This window comes from Podarcis tiliguerta (genome assembly GCF_965153285.1).
Source record: "Podarcis tiliguerta genome assembly, chromosome: 16".
Taxonomy (NCBI): Eukaryota; Metazoa; Chordata; class Lepidosauria; order Squamata; family Lacertidae; genus Podarcis; species Podarcis tiliguerta.
The window spans coordinates 6167109-6182301 of record NC_139549.1 but is presented as its reverse complement, the minus strand read 5'-3'; the positions used below and the strand labels follow the sequence as shown (position 1 = coordinate 6182301).

The window sequence follows — 15193 nt, the reverse complement described above, 5'->3', positions numbered from 1 at the left end:
GAGTACACACTGAAAAAAAGGAGTATGTGAAAATTGCAAAACAAGGAAATGCAAAATATCCATTGAGCTCAGTCCCCAATATTAGCCTGAAAAGATAATGAGTCCTTCAAATCTCACATGTATCATATATACATACACACACACACACACACACACACACACACAGACACACACACATACACACTTACTTTATTTTTAAAAATATATTGACTTAATGTTGTTTATTTGTATTTAAAACTGTTTAAATGTATCTGATTTATTATTATTTAATTGATCATTATTTGTTTGTTTATTTTATTGCATTTATATCCTACCCTCATTAATTAATCCCCACAACAGCCTTATGACATAGGTTAGGCTGAGAAGCAGTGACTAGCTCAAGGTAACCAAGGGAGCTTCATGGCCAAACAGGGATTTGAACCCTCGACTCCCAGGTCCTAGTCTAACCTCCTCAACACAGTGGCTAATTAGATCCAAAAAAGTAATATTTGGGCAGATACCCAAAGCATTACAACAGATTGAAAGCAGCACAACACTGGAAGTATATATATATATATAATATATCAAATATATAAAAGGATGTCACATAGAGGAGGGAGAAAGGTTGTTTTCTGCTGCTCCAGAGAAGCGGACACGGAGCAATGGATCCAAACTACAAGAAAGAAGATTCCACCTAAACATTAGGAAGAGCTTCCTGACAGTAAGAGCTGTTCGACAGTGGAATTTGCTGCCAAGGAGTCTCCTTCTTTGGAGGTCTTTAAGCAGAGGCTTGACAACCATATGTCAAGAGTGCTCTGATGGTGTTTCCTGCTTGGCAGGGGGTTGGAGTCGATGGCCCTTGTGGTCTCTTCCAACTCTATGATTCTATGATTCTATGATTCTATGGACATTATACTTAAGCACAGAATTAGAAAATGTAATGAAAAGACCCATTTTTTCACGAACCTATTACATTGCTTTCTAGGTATTATTTTGTAATAGGTAAAAGTAATCATTACTGCTATGACCAGGGTTTTCTTCTTTCCCCAAATCATTCACATATAGTAGGTGATACATTTTCCCAGTTGTTAGCAGTTGATTCTATCTATTTGTTAGGGGTGGGGATCACTGCAGTATTCAACATCCATTGCCTTAACACTGTCCTTTGTATATAAAGACAGTGGTACATCGGGTAAAAGGTAAAGGGTAAAGGGACCCCTGACCATTAGGTCCAGTCGTGACTAACACTGGGGTTGCGGCGCTCAGCTCGCTTTATTAGCCGAGGGAGCCGGCGTACAGCTTCTGGGTCATTTTGAGGGAGCCGGCGTACAGCTTCCGGGTCATTTCGAACTGCTAGGTTGGCAGAAGCAGGGACCAAGCAATGGAAGCTCACCCTGTCACGGGATTCAAACTGCCAACCTTCTGATTGGCAAGTACTAGGTTCTGTGGTTTAACCCACAGCGCCACCCGCGTCCCTGGTACATCGGGTACCAAGAACTAAATTCTTTCCAGAGGTCTGTTCTTAACCTGAAATTGTTCTTAACCTGAAGCACCACTTTAGCTAATGAGACCTCCGGCTGCCCCCGCACCGCCGACGCCCAATTTCTGTTCTCATCCTGAAGCAAAGTTCTTAACCCAAGGTACTATTTCTGGGTTAGCGGAGTCTGTAACCTGAAGAGTCTGTAACCAGAGGTACCACTGTACATAAAAAAGCAGGTGACATGTTCCTTTTGGTGACAGCTGACTTGACCTCAGGTGGAGCGAGAACATCACACACAGGTGCTCTGATGATACAGTGAACCTGTGAATATCTTCCCAAGCCTATGGATGTTGGAGGAATGTGAGATTCCAAATGAAAAACTCAAAAAGAGGAAGAAAGGTGCCCTGAAGTCTTTGAGGTGTTGATCTCATCTTCTCCTATTGACTTATAAAAATGTACACACATTGCTAATTGGAACACTTAGATTAAAAGGAATGACCTCTAGCAAGAGAGCTCAGATGGTGTAACCATCTAGCGAGCAATCTTGCGCTGTTGAGTCACAATGGTGACGTTCAGCCGCATGGGTCCAATGAAACGGTCTATTCCCTTCTTTCGAGCATTTGAATTCATGAAGCCGTCCTTCTCAAGTGCCCTCTGGTGTGTGCTTGACATGAGGTTTACAATGTGATGAGCCTCAAATGCCTCTAATTATAGACCTTGGGAAAAGTCTCTTGAGGTGGAAGCTGTGAACGAACACGACGAACATGGGATTGGGAGATGGAAAGCGCAGCACATAGACATGTGCTTTGGGTAGTAATGAAGAACGTCTCCATTCATTGGCGGTGCCTCATTTCCTAGGGGCTGGGTGCTTAGTCCTGTATAAAAAGATCTTCCATTCCCAAGCTCTTCACTCGTTCCCTTGAATCTCCATTGTGCTTCCAAGTTCCGACTGCAGTACAAGGTAAGTTCGAATTTAATTGCCGGTTATTTAGATAGCATTAAACCTCTTACAGAAACCATATACATAATTAGAGTTATTGGGTAGATTTACGGGAACTACCTGCAGGACAAGATCCATCAGGTTTTCTTCGTTACTACTTTATTCCACTTCATTCCTTACAGAGATTTTTTTTTTTTTTGCAGTAGAAGGAATGAATTTGCAAAGAAATCCCTTTTCAGAATTTCATTCCTAATTGTAAATTGTTCTTCAGATATTATGACATTTAGCTTATTTGACTAAATGGTCACTTAATGCTGGATATCTCTTGTTGGCATTACAGACTAATAGACTTCAAGTTTCTATAGTCTATTGAGTTCTGTCTTAGCATGTTGATATGCGTTGGGCTCTCAGGCCACAGCTGAAATTACCATGGGGCTGTCAAGTATGGTTCCTGTAACTAATAATTTTCAGGAATTTGGAATATAATTGAAGGCATAACAAGAAGAGAAAAATGTATTGTGTGTTTCTCCATGCATGTATGGATGTGAGGACTGCATGGTTTGATTACTGAAACCAACTCTTCACTTTTTTCCAGCTCCACTCCATCAAAATGGCCTGTTGTCAAAACAAGTCTCAATGCTGTTCCAAGTGTGGCTGCTCCCCCTGCTGCTGTTCACAGAGTCAGAGCTGTTCCAAGTGTGGCTGTTCCCCCTGCTGCTGCCACAAGGCTAAATGCTGTTCCAAGTGTGGCTGCTCCCCCTGTTGCTGCCAAAAGTCCTCCTGCTGTTCCAAGTGTGGCTGTTCCCCTTGCTGCTGCCACAAGGCTAAATGCTGTTCCAAGTGTGGCTGTTCCCCCTGCTGCTGCCAAAAGTCCTCCTGCTGTTCCAAGTGTGGCTGTTCCCCTTGCTGCTGCCACAAGGCTAAATGCTGTTCCAAGTGTGGCTGTTCCCCCTGCTGCTGCCAAAAGTCTCAATGTTGTTCCAAGTGTGGCTGTTCCCCCTGCTGCTGCCAGAAGTCCTCCTGCTGTTCCAAATGTGGCTGTTCCCCTTGCTGCTGCTGCCACAAGGCTAAATGCTGTTCCAAGTGTGGCTGTTCCCCCTGCTGTTGTCAAAAGTCCTCCTGCTGTTCCAAGTGTGGCTGCTCTCCATGCTGCTGTTCCCAGTCTTGCTGTTCTCGATGTGGGTGCTCTCCTTGCTGTTGTCGCAAGTTGACCTGCTGCTCCAGGTGTGGCTGCTCCCCCTGCTGTTGCTCTTCCCAGTCCCGCTACTGCTGCCCCCGCTGCTGCAACCAGTCCTGCTGCTCTCCGTGCTGCTGTTCCCGTTGTCGTCGCAGCCCCTGCTGCCGCTGCAATCAGTGCGGCTGTTCCCCCTGCTGCTGTTGCAACCAGAGTTGCTGTGTCCCCTGCTGCTGCGGCCAGACCTGCTGCTCTACTTATCAGTACAAGTGCTGAACTCTTTAGAAACTGCTAACGGGGCCCTGGGTTTAAACAACAACAAGAAGAAGAAGAACAAGAAGAACAACATGTCAGGCCAGATCTGGGCAGGAAAACCCAGCATTCTGGTTGCTAGCTCAACACTCAGAATATAGGGATGAACGTCATCATAAATACAATACTTAAAGACATGCTGGTTACCTTCCCGTTGAGTGAGATGCCTCAACCTTTGTCACTGCCTCCTTCGTGTGAATTTAAGATTCTTCTCTTCAGAACATGTTGAAAACCTCTAAAAGTGCCTTGATATGTTCATGAAATATATATGGTGTTCTATGTTTTCCTTTCGGTGTATTGGGTGTATTTTCTCTCTCTAGCTCTTCCTTATGTCCACTAATAAAATTCTGCATTCCTGGCAGTGTCTTGTCTTGTTGATCATTGGCCTAACCCAGCCAGCTCTTTTTATCTTCTGGTTTAAAAGCTACCTTCCTGATCTGAAAGTTTTCTACATTCAGTGCAACATTCCCTCGTGGTTGCTAGCAGATCATGCATTTAGCAGGAGCCCAGATGCAGGAAGGTCCAACCCTGCATACTCAATGCACCTCTCAGTTTGATGATTATTGCTTTATTTTACCCTGCTATTCATCTAACTATCTCATGATAGTGCACAGGATTCCTCATTTTATCTGTGGTAGAGAAATCAAGGTGATCTTTGAATACGGGTTTCCCCAGTTTATGGTAAATATTCTAGATATTAATATACCCCTAAGGTCTTTACAACATAAAATATACATCCATGTGTGGGTGTGGGTGTCTAAAGGTATCATCACACACCCTCCATTGGAAGATTTGTAGTGCTGGATTTGCCTGGTATCAGGGTTGGATAGGGGAGCAAAAATGAAGGCAGGTTGCACAACAGCTCAATCCACAGTATTGGGGCTATTGCAGGGGTCAGCAAACTTTTCCAGCAGGGGGCCAGTCCACTGTCCCTCAGACCTTGGGGGGGGACGGACGACGACTATATTTTGAAGGGGGAAAAATGAATGAATTCCTATGCCCCACAAATAACCCAGAGATGCATTTTCAATAAAAGCACACATTCTACTCATGTAAAAACATGAGGATTCCTGAACCATCCGTGGGCTGGATTTAGAAGGCGATTGGGCCGGATCCGGGCCCCGGGCCTAGGTTTGCCTACCCATGGGCTATTGGGTAATGAGATAGGAAATTATTCGGTGATTTTGGAACAGGGTTGGAAAGGGACAGTTTTTTAAAAAAATACAAGAAAAAATAACAGAGATGAGAACAATATATGTTAACCAAAAATCATGTACAATGGAGCTTTGCCCAACTCCCTCCTTGCTATTCTGAAACCTTGTTTAAAAGCACCAGTTTGCTGTTCAGCAAAGGTTTCAGTAGAAAGTCTCTCCAGACACCTTTGCCACTTACTGGGTGGGTTCCACCACCAACTGTCCCTTGGCTTGCCAACAGAGACTGTTCCACCACACCTGCCTTCTATTACTTTTTAAAAAATATATTATTAGTTTTACATATAATCACATTACGTAACATTATATCCTCTTCTTATAACTCTTTGGCTCAACTCAGCCTGCCAACTTCCCTCCCTCCCACCTAATGGTTTACAAAATTATATTTTGCATCCTTGCATTTCACTTCCTCTCATATTCTTGTTATATCATTAAATTACTCCACCCGAATAAGTAACAATTTCATCTTACAAATCTTCAGATAAGCCTGCTAGTGATGTTAACTGCTTACAGTTGTCTTTCAAATATAATATCAATTTATTCCAGTCTTTTTGGAATATTCAATATTGCTGGTTCTGGATTCTTCCCATCAGTTTTGCCAATTCTACAAAGTCCATCAATTTCAACTGCCACTCTTCTTTTGTTGGTACTTTCCATTTTGGAGCTAACAAAATTCTTGCCGCAGTTGTTGCATATAAGAACAATTTTTTATCTTGTCTCTCGGTATCTCTTTACACACTATACCCAGTAAAAAAGCTTCTGGTTTTTTAACAAAAGCCTTCTATTTCTCCTTCATCCCAGGCCTTCTTGTCCTTACCACCCTTTCTTACCAACTTCCTCAGTAGCTATAAGCTTCAGTTTTGAGCTTTCCAGTGAAGAATCTGTTCTACAGCACTCCATGATCCTAGTTATGGTCATGACTCATTATCGTGCTCTAGCTGACCAACATACCCCAGGTATTTGTCATTCAACCGTACTGTAGGATGAGCATCAAGTGTTGGCCACGTAACCAATGTGTTCACCTCATAATCCTTCAGTGGAATTTGGTTTATGGGCTGGCAATATAACTCTGGAATAGGTTCTTTGATGTGTTGCTCAAATAACTAAAGCATTGGCCATTCAAGTCTGTGGTAGTGCCTGGGTTATGTGTTCACCACCACGTAATCAAAGAGTTGGTCATATACATTTTAATGAAGTGGTCAGGGAGAAACAGATGTAACTGGGTGGAAGGAAGGGAAAGTTTCAGTAGACACCAAGCAGGGTGCATAGCAAAACATTTGGGTGACAGACATTGGCTGTTCAAAAGTAGTCTTCTTCAGATTAGACCCATTGACTTTAATCGGCCTAAGTTATTCATGTCTATTAGTTTCAACAGGAATACTCTGAGTAGGACTGACATAGAGTATAACCCACTGGATTGCTGCTGACAAAGGCCTACTCAAAGTAAACCCATTGAAATGAATTGACTTAATTTAGCAATATTGATTAATTTCAGTATGTCTGCTTGAAGTGGGAGTAACATTGGATACTGCCCACTAATTCAGAACTCCAAAATTACTTTGATCTTTTGTTGATCTGGCTTTTTCAGGCTCATACATTGGTAGTAATAGTAGTAGTAGTACAATTTATTTCCTTCCCTTCACGCTAAGATCCCAAGGTGACTAACAACAATTAGAACATAGCCCTCTATGCACTGGCTTAAAAAAAACAGGAAAAAAGGAGTGTGATAAAAATCACTATAAGTTTTTTTTGTGATTCAATGATTTAATGTATTTTAAAAAATATATATATTTGATTTTCAAGTTTATACTTTTCAATAATTTTACAGTCATTTTAACATTTCAAGACTTGACTTCTTTCCCCCTCTTTCTGCAGTTTTTAAAATATATTTTTAATATCTTCTGCATATCCAAATTAATTTGTTCATTTATTCATCTACTTTAAATATATACTCTTATGAAACTGCAGGTTATAACAATAATCCTGCCAATGTTCTTATCTGTTTACAATTTATCTGTAAATATTCAATAAACCATTTCTATTCTTTTATAAAAAGTTTGTTACCTTGATTTCTGGTTATTTCTCCAGTTATTTAAAACATCTTTTTCAATTCATTAACCTTACTACAAGACCACCACATGATAAAAAGAGCATTCTTTCTCTCTACATTTCCAGCACTTATTTGATTTAGATTTATACATTTTTGCCAATTTACTCGGTGTTAGATACCATCAATATATCATTTTCATATAGTTATCTCTTTAAACCATAACATGCTATAACTTTTCTATCCATATTCCACAATGATTCCCATGCTTCCATGTCTATATCATGACCAATATCTATTGCCCAATGTATCATTGAGGATTTTACTTGCTTATCATTTGTCTCCTATTCCAATAATATTTTATACATTTTAGACAGTACTTTTACATTACATTCCAATAGGTCTCTCTTGAGTTATGATATTTGTCCCCCAAAGCATCATATCCCATCTTTCTTAAATACTTCATTCAAATGAGGATATTGTATCCACATGGAGACCCATTGAAGTTGATAGAAGTAACTAATTTAGCAGGGGTAGATATGGCTAATATCTTCTTCTTCTTCTTTGGTGATCACTCATAGCTGAGTAAGATTGTCTTCCACAAACACGGTTTTAACAATAAGTCCGTAAGTTACTGTGGAGGCCAATTCTGGATCCACACATCCTTCCACAGTTGGGACATGTGGTGGGAGTTGATCACGGTGAGGATTTGCCAAGCGTGCCTTCCTCTTAGTACGTTTCTCCCTTGCGTCCTGAGTTTGAGCATCTTCAAAGCCCGTGACACCTTTGGTAAAGGCTGTTCTCCAACTGGAGCGCTCACAGGCCAGTGTTTCCCAGTTGTTGGTGTTTATACTACATTTTTTTTAGATTTGCCTTGAGACAGTCTTTAAACCTATTTTGTTGACCACCAGCATTACACTTTCCATTTTTAAGTTCAGAATAGAGTAGTTGCTTTATGTGGCACCATGAGCAAGGACAAAATCTGGTGCCCACTTCTAAATATTTCTTCTTTTCACAACAATTCATTCGTTTATTATTTTGCAACTCTCTTGGCTTGGCCCTGTTCAGAGGAGCCACCTAGACAGCACTAGATTCAGCACTGGACTTAGATTCTTTGATTTCCACAGTTCTGCTTTCTACATAACTTGTAGTTGTCTACAATCCTAGGTGTTCATCACGTAACCAAAGGTTCAGGAACATAACCCCTACAGTAGCTTCTTAAACCTACATTGAACATGCTCTTTGCTCTTATACAGAGGGAAGAGATGAGACAGCAGGAAAAACAAAATTCTGTTGCATTAAGTGGTCTGAAATTTGTGTTATTGGATGGATCTACATGCTCTCCATAAAGAAGCTGGACCATAAAGAAGGCTGATCGCCGAAGAATTGACACTTTTGAATTCTGGTGCTGGAGGAGACTCTTGAGAGTCCCATGGACTGCAAGAAGATCAAATGCATCCATTCTGAAGGAAATCAGTCCTGAGTGCTCCCTGGAAGGACAGATCCTGAAGCTGAGGCTCCAAGACTTTGGCCACCTCATGAGAAGAGAAGACTCCGTGGAAAAGACCCTGATGTTGGGAAAGATGGAGGACACAAGGAGAAGGGGGCGGCAGAGGATGAGATGGTTAGACAGTGTTCTCGAAGCTACAAACATGAATCTGACCAAACTGCGGGTGGCAGTGGAAGACAGGAGTGCCTGGCGTGCTCTGGTCCAGGGGGTCATGAAGAGTCGGGCACGACTGAACGACTAAACAACAACAACATGCTCTCCATTCTCACCCAGAAGGAAGAGATTAAAAATGCCACATAGATTTCTGAAAGCAGATGAGGACATGAGTCTTTTGGTAGCAGCTGACATTTTCTTGTATGATGCAGAACGTGACACAGGCCCTCTGATGGTACAGCGAGAAACACAAAATTCTGCTGCTGGAAATCACAGGAGTGGAGGGTATTATTGTGCTTGAATCCTGCTTGCACACTTCCCATGGGCAGATCTGATTGACTACTGTGAGAATAGCATGGTGGGCTAGATGAGCCATTGAGTTGATCCAGTATATTCTTCTTACATTTTTATGGTATCATTTGGGGGAGGGGGTGTTACGATATTCTGTTCCACCTTAAGAGGAACAGGCTGTTGTGTGTCACATGCCTGTTTACACTCCAGCACAGCTTGCTGGGAACTTCCATTTGTGTATAGCTTTTGCTTATGCTGCTTGCTCTTGGACACGAAAGGGAAAAGACATGTTTTTCCTTTGTCCTGATGCTGAATAAACTGCTTGTAAATATGCTTTACACAGCCTCTATCTGCCCTTCTGTTGCGAAGAGTCTTTTACTCTGCTGGCTTGTATGCTCAGCTTCTGAAGACTTCTGAAGCTCAAGTCGCAGTTACATGCTGATCCAAGGACCACAGATCGCCTGGCAACCGGTCGGTGGGCTGGAGCGAGCTGGGGGCATGCCAAATGCCCCCACTTCCTTGGAAGCATCCCATCGGGGGGAAGGGCGCAGAAGAGGAGTGAAAAAAATACCCTGATGTCTTTGAGATGTTGATCTCACCTTCCCCTTTGACTTACAAAACTGAATATGTATTGCGAATCACAGCACCTAGATTAAAAGGAATTTATGAGCTCCAGCAATGAAGCTTAGATGGAATAACAAACTATTGAGCAATCCTGCGCTGTTGTGTCATGCCATATGGATCCAATGAGAAGGTCCATTCCATTCTTGCCAGTGTTGCTATTCAAGAAACCACCCTTTTGAAGTAACCTCAACAGAGTGTGTGCGATGTGAGGATAATAGCGTGATAAGCTTCAAATGCTGCCTAATTACAGACCTTGGGAAATTGCTGTCATCGTGGAAGATGTGAATAAACTCTACGAATATGTGATTGGTAGATAGTGCATGCAACACATAGACATGTGCTTTAGGTAGCAATGAAGCATGAGTTCATTCATTGATGGTGCTTCCTTGATGGTGCTCTTGGAGCTCTATAAAAGGATCCTCTGTCTCTGAGCTCTTTACTCGTTGACTTGAATCTCCATTGAGCTGACAAGTTCTGACTGCTGTACAAGGTAAGTTCAATTCAACTGCTGGGAAGCTGAAAATTTAGGTAGCATATAATGTCTTCCAGAACCCCAGTCCTGAAATTTTTGCTATTGGGTGGATCTACCAAAAATACTTGAAGGATCAGATCCATCAGGTTGTCTACTTTACTGATAGAATATGGGTTATTCCTTCAGCTAGGAATGTTCTTTGCTGCGATTGAGAACCATACATTTCTGATGGCAACTATTTAAATCTTCTGAGACTGTTCAGATAGTTTCTGAATATTGACCTAATACTGGATAGGCCAGATGTTTTCTATAGATGATAGTTGGCAAACAATCTTATATTTTATGAGAAAAAGTTACAGAGCTCACATATAATGGTGTGGCTTAGTTAGTTAGTTAGTTAGTTAGTTAACTGATGAAAAGGGTATTTCATGCCTGAAAACATATAATGGTTGGTATGCAATATTATTTGAATGGATTTGACAGCAACTATCCATATCTGAAGGCTACTTAAATAATATGGAACATATTGAAAGTGTTAAGTTGCTCAGGTTTCAAATTCAGAGGGAGTGAGGAGGGAATCACATTCAAACGATGGATTTTGATTGCATATTAAAAACGCAAGTGATAAACTTTGGGAATGTTCAGTAAAGATGAATTATGTGTTCCATTTCTACCTTCAGTTGAAAAAGCTAAAATATTATACGGGCATAATTAATTTAATTATAAATTATTTAATAATAGAATGAACAATTATAAGATAATAAAAATAAGGGTGAACCATAATGAAAGGGTCCCGAACAGAGAAGCACTCTAGGTAAATCATGACTTCCAAGTTGTACACATACTGAACAATGCATGGATGAGAACATATCATTGATGATTACAATAAATCCTTATTTGTTTCTTTCAGCTTTACTCCCTCAAAATGTCCTGTTGTGGAGGCCAGAGTTCCCGCTGTTCCAAGTGCGGCTGCTCCCTCTGCTGCTGCCAAAGTCATCAAGTCTGTTCCAGATGTGGCTGCTCTCCCTGCTGCTGCCACAAGCGCAGCTGCTGTTCTAGATGTGGCTGTTCTCCCTGCTGCTGCCAAAGCCGTCAAGCCTGTTCCAGATGTGGCTGCTCCCCCTGCTGCTGCCACAGGCGTCAAGCCTGTTCCAGATGTGGCTGCTCTCCCTGCTGCTGCCACAGGCGTCAAGCCTGTTCCAGATGTGGCTGCTCCCCATGTTGTTGCTCTAGCCGGGGCTATTGCAACCAGTCTCGCTATACTTGCCAGCAGTACAAGTACTGAGCACTTTAGAAATTGTTACCTGGGCTCTGGATCTGAAGCTTGATAGCAGTACTAACACCCAGAAGTGAATGCCAGCTTGCTGTTTGCCAGCTCAAAACCTGAGATCAAGGTCAAAAAATATGTATTTAATGCGTGCTTGTTGCCTTCCTGAGTTAACCTCATTGGGGTTGATGCTTCTAGTTTCATTCTCGCAACCTTCAGTAATCTGGAATTCTTCTCTTCAATCAGTCTCAAAAATCCAGATGAAAGAGTCTTTTTTCTTGAAATACTTTCATTTTCTCCATGGTGTCTGGGATATGAATGAATAAATCTGAATTCATGGTAATGCCTTGTGCTGTTGGTCTGGTCTGTCTTCCTTGTAATCACCATCCATCCATTCACCACCATCGTTGCTTATTAAAATTGTATATTGCCCTTCATTCAAAGATCAAAGGGTACTTCACAACATAAAAACACAAACTGAAAACACAAAATACATAATAAAACAAAGAAGAGTAAAACAATGCGATAACACACACACACTCAGAGAGAGAGGGAGAGGGAGAGAGAGAGAGAGAGAGAGAGAGATTCAAAAGGCCGTAGAATGTTAATGAACCAAACATCTGGTTAAAGAGATATTATCATTTTTTAAATTTCAGTGGGTCTCCTCTTTGTTGTCAACTGAGTCTCACCAACTCAGGAAATGATCAGCAATGCTCCTTGTACTGTTGGTCTGGTCTGTTTCCCATGAAATCACCACCTATTCATCATCATCATCATCATCATCATCATCATCATCAATTAATAAATTTGTATACTGCCGTTCATCCAATTCACAACATAAAAACACGAAATGAAAGACAAAATACACAATAAAACAAAGACAAAAGCAAAAGAAACTGATACTTGCCTCTGACAAACACATTTAAAAGGACATAGAATGTTAATCAGCCAAACACCTGGTTAAAGAGATCATCATCACCATCACCATCATCATAATTTATTATATCTACCCCGCCCATCTGGTTGGGTTTCCCCATCCACTCTGGGCGGCTTCCAACAGAACAGTAAAATACAATAGCCTGTTAAACATTAAAAACTTCCCTAAACAGATACTGTCATTTGTTAAATTTCAGTGGGTGTCTTTGGGGAATAACTTAGACCATATTCATGCAATATGTCTGATACACTCTGGTGCTATTTTGATAGTCATTGCTTCCCTCAAAGAAACCTGGGAGCTGTCACTTGTTATGGGTGCTGAGAGTTGTCAGGTCAGGAGACCTCTGTTCCCCTCCCAGAACTTCAATTCTCAGGGGAGTTTAACAATCCACTTTCCTGGGGAACTCAAGGAATTATAGCTCCTGGAGTGGAATAGGCTGTCCCATGACAAATCCCAGCACCCTTAAGAAATGACAGCTCTCAGAATTCTAGGGGGAACCTATGACTGCTAAAGATGTATCACAGTACTTGAAAAATATGGTTTGAATGTGGCCTTGGTTGAATACGATACAAAGGTCTTGCCGTGACTGTGAAATGGGATGACATTGGATGTCAGGGTTGGTTTATGAATGGGTGGAGAAACCTTCTCCAGCCAAATGGCTGCATTCCAGCTTGGGCAATTAATAAAACACAACTCTGGTGCCCTTCTGTGTACATAGGTCCCTGCTAATGCAACTCTGCCATTCCAGTTGGGGCAAAATTCCAATAAAAACATTAAACAGAAAACTTTTAAAAACACACACACACACACACACACACACACACCATACTCATATTCTGATATTTCAACTTGGAAAGACAATGGGAGATATTTTTCTAAATTCCCCCATACTCTGGCCAATCAGTTCTTTGCACTCATCAGCCAATTCCATCCCAATGCTGTGGCTATGGCAAAACCTCTCAACAAAGAAGGAGGAGGGAGAGAGAACCGGAATAAAGGGAAGCCACACAACTTTCCTCCTTGCAGAAAAGCAACTGTGACAAACACTTCTGAACCAAGATAAATCACTTACGTATTAATAACTTTATATTTTTATAAAGTTATGTATATACACCACTATTCATAAAAGAAATCACAGCAGTTCTCAAATGTACATAATACCATACAAAAAAAACCATATAGAAAGTCAAGCTGAGAGATCAGCAAACTCTTGTGGAAAGATTTATTCCTAATTGCCAGCCTCAGCCTGACAGAATAGAGAAGACTTCAGGAGGTGTTTAAAAGTTGAAACAGAAGGTTCCTGCTGAACTGGGCAGATAACACTAAAGGTTTGGTTTCCTGTTGTCAAGTAAGTCTTGCCAACTCAGGAAAAGAGCAACAATGCTCTCTCTACAGATGATCTTGGTGACTGAGATGAGATACCAGGGTTCAGATGGTCTCTGGACCTCAGCTGTACAGGGCTTTGTAAAGTAACACAAGGACCTTGAACCTGCCTTAGGGGTAGATGGGCAGCCAGTGAATATGCTGTGAGAATGGTATTACGAGATGCCTCCATGAGCCAGATGCCTCCATCGGCAATGTAGCGGGCACAATCTGCACCAGCTGAAGTTTCCAACCCAGGCCAAAAGGGCAGCACCACGTACAACAAGTGAGGTGGAATTAAATAACCTTTTAACCAGGGTGAAAGAGGAGAGCGCAAAATATAGTTTGAAGCTCAACATCAAAAAAACGAAGATCATGGCCACTGGTCCCATCACCTCCTGGCAAAAAAGGGGGAAGAAATGGAGGTAGTGAGAGATTTTACTTTCTTGGGTTCCATGATCGCTGCAGATGGTGACAGCAGCCACAAAATTAAAAGACACCTGCTTCTTGGGAGAAAAGCAATGGCAAACCTAGACAGCATCTTAAAAAGCAGAGACATCACCTTGCCAACAAAGGTCCATATACTTAAAGCTATGGTTTCCCCAGTAGTGATGTATGGAAGTGGGAGCTGGACCATAAAGAAGGCTGATTGCCAAAGAATTGATGCTTTTGAATTCTGGTGCTGGAGGAGACTCTTGAGAGTCCCATGGACTGCAAGAAGATCCAACCTCTCCATTCTTAAGGAAATCAGCCCTGAGTGCTCACTGGAAGGACACATCCTGAAGCTGAGGCTCCAGTATTTTGGCCACCTCATGAGAAGAGAAGACTCCCTGGAAAAGACCCTGATGTTGGGAAAGATGGAGGGCACAAGGAGAAGGGGATGACAGAGTACCAGATGGTTGGATAGTGTTCATGAGTTTGACCAAATTGCGGGGGGGGGGGGGGGGAGTGGAAGACAGGAGTGCCTGGCGTGCTCTGGTCCAGGGGGTCATGAAGAGTCGGACACGACTAAATTACTAAACAACAACAGCAACAATGACTTCCACTTGGGCAATGAAATTCCCCCCCTAACCACCCCTGTGTGTGACCAGCACCATCCTCAGATCTGCTCCACAGGTTGGGGAAAACCCCTGAAAATGTAAATAAACCCCCAGAAGAAGCAGAATGGCTGGTAATGATGGAAGTTAGAGTCCAGGAACACCTGGAGGACCACAGGTACCCTAAGCATGACAAACTGGAGGTGGGGGGCATCTTCTGCATATCTCAACATTTCAAAGGTAGTCAGAAAAAGAATTGTTTGTTTACTATGCTGCTAAGGCTCCAGAACTGAAGGTTTTAACCAGAACAATGAAAACGCTTGCTGAAAGGCTACACCATATTGTTACAATCCAATTCTTTTCACATATAAAGTCATGAGTTCCTAGATTTCACACA

General features: G+C 41.9%; 2 long non-coding RNA genes across 2 annotated transcripts; both read left to right on the top strand.

Moving 5' to 3' along the window:
- The first annotated feature begins 1709 nt into the window (after positions 1-1709).
- Positions 1710-3879, top strand: LOC310665932. The gene is made up of 3 exons (XR_014505723.1): positions 1710-2420; positions 2995-3318; positions 3466-3879. It is a non-coding gene; the product is annotated as an uncharacterized lncRNA (long non-coding RNA).
- Positions 3880-10115: 6236 nt separating this feature from the next.
- LOC310665954 lies at positions 10116-11803 on the top strand. Its single transcript, XR_014505730.1, has 2 exons — positions 10116-10211; positions 11104-11803. It is a non-coding gene; the product is annotated as an uncharacterized lncRNA (long non-coding RNA).
- Positions 11804-15193: the final 3390 nt, after the last annotated feature.